A 2,275-nucleotide genomic window follows, 5' to 3' on the forward strand; every position below is an offset into this window, starting at 1 on the left:
TTGAATCAATCTGGAAGCCAGTGGACAAATAGAGGTTAGCCTAGCTGTAGGGAATTACTTCGACAAGTGTCGCAAGGAGGCGCTCTTATTCCAGTTTTTCTTACCTCCTCGGTCGAACTTGCTGGCCGTTCCTCTGTTCTCAATTGACTTCTGTACCATCTTGTAGTTTTTGGCACAGGTATAGAAAAATCGGACAAATATCGTTTATAATTTCCTGACATTTTGCAGTTAGACGACTGTCAATGCAGACAAATTTAAACTGAAAACACCAACTGAACAACTGAAAAAGATAACTGCAAGTTATCTTTTTCAGTTGACTACTAAATCTGCCTGGCCTGTCAGATCATTTTGACTTTTTGCTTTCTGTCAACTTATTAAGCATATTAACAAGATTAGATTTGAGTATTCATCTCCTGTTCCGCCTGCATTGTCTACTCGCTCAGGCTCATCCCCCCTGCTGACCTCTGTTGTACAGTCTTGATGTAACCCTTAACTCTATGTACATCTTCTGTTTGTCATAGGATCATGTCAGCTGAACTCAATTAATGAAACCAGGAATGGAGTAAGATCCACTAATGCAATAAACTGTCTGCACTTAATGTTCTACCTACAATTAAAGTTTTTATTTCCTAACTCTATAGTATAGGGATAGATACAGCAATATATTCCTGTAATATATCAGCTGTAAGCTTTGTACCCTCTAACTGGCTTCTGTAGGTATTTGCCCAGGTGTATGTGAGTCAATTTTGTTTTTTTAATGGAATTTTTATTTTCAGTGCCATCACCCATCTTGTGAGCTGTTGAGGGAGAACAACCACAGGCTGCAGAAGGAAAATGATTCTCTCAAGGCAAAAATAGCAACATTGAAATGTAATGCTATTGTTGAAAACGTTGTTTTTTTTTACACAAGGGTTTTTCTGTTTTACATGTTAGCTAAAAGGCTATTATGAATCCTTTGCTCAGTGCTGCCAGACGTTTTGCAGAAGATGGAAGAGTTTCTCCGCTCAGCACCAAGACCAACGACAACACCAATACCAACACCAACACCAAGACCAAGACCAGAACCAACACTATCACCAGCACCAACAGCAGTTCCACCACCAGCAACAGAAGACCCATCACCAGCACCAGGTCCATCATCAGCATCAGCAACAGAGGCCCTGGGCCACTCTGTAAGAATCTGTTTGACTTTATTTGTATAGGTTAAGTTACTCAGTTTCAGTTGCACTGTTTTTCTCAATGCATCAGCCGTACACTCGGTTAATCTAAATGCATATATCATTGAGGTAAAACGCTAGTCTGCTGTATGTTGAAGTAGATTTCTGGTAATGTTATCTACTTGCATTAAAGGTCATTCCAAAAGGACTTGTGGAGCGCTGCTCCTTCCAAAGCCCCCAGAAGTTCATAAATTATCTCCTACATGGGATGTATACCAGGGAATATATGGCAGGCCATTCAGTGACTGGCCAGTCATCCAGCAGCTGCACAGAAGGAAAACCTGGCCTAGCCAAACAGGACCTTGTTGAAATAACAAGTAGGTATATAGAAATGAGAAAAGATGTTGGTTGAGTGATACCCTCATTCTCATGCTCATCTTTCGTGTATGTGTTTGTGTGTGTGTGTGTGTGTGTATTCCCACAGATGCTGCAAAGTTGAAGTTCACCTACGTAACTGATACGAACATAAAAGCATTAATACGACAAAAGCTGAACAATGCTGCCAAATTTCAGAAACAATAAATTATCAACTGTTTAAAGAAAATTAAACTTTTGTTCTATTTTTTTTGTATTTTAGCATTCTGTAGAAAACACTGTGTTAATGGTGGTTGCAAGCCTAATATATGTACAGTGAATTATTGTTACGGTTAAAAATGGCAACAACAAAAACTGATACAGTTGAAAATATCCATTAGGTAAAGTACAATGACATAGTTAAAAGAACAACAAATTACTGCATACTGCAGTTATTGTAATGCAGTATATATAGTACTATGGTATCGTAATTGTAGTATTCTATAGCAAAATAAAAGTATAATAAAAGTTCTGTAATTTACTTCAGTAGATTGTAGTTTATGTAGTAAAAAAGTTTTCTGTAGTAGTATAGATGTGGTATACTGTAGTAATAAAACTGCAGTTTTATGTAGTATACTATAGTTTACTGTTTTATACTATAGTAAAACTACTATAGTAAGGTTAAAAAACATTACAATATTTACTATAGTATATATAGGGTGTACTGTAGTTTATTTACTATAGTAAACTATATAATTTTCTGT

At 36.8% G+C, this 2,275-nt stretch overlaps 1 long non-coding RNA gene across 2 annotated transcripts; it reads left to right on the forward strand.

The window, feature by feature from the left end:
• The first annotated feature begins 334 nt into the window (after nucleotides 1-334).
• Nucleotides 335-1,753, forward strand: LOC132449977 (uncharacterized). Of its 2 annotated transcripts, XR_009523719.1 has the most exons (4): nucleotides 335-870; nucleotides 964-1,172; nucleotides 1,351-1,534; nucleotides 1,642-1,729. It is a non-coding gene; the product is annotated as an uncharacterized LOC132449977 (long non-coding RNA). The 2 variants fall into 2 exon arrangements; XR_009523718.1 differs by having other exon boundaries at nucleotides 1,351-1,753.
• The last annotated feature ends 522 nt before the right edge of the window (nucleotides 1,754-2,275 follow it).

The sequence above is a fragment of the Gadus macrocephalus genome, chromosome 21, assembly GCF_031168955.1.
Source record: "Gadus macrocephalus chromosome 21, ASM3116895v1".
Taxonomy (NCBI): Eukaryota; Metazoa; Chordata; class Actinopteri; order Gadiformes; family Gadidae; genus Gadus; species Gadus macrocephalus.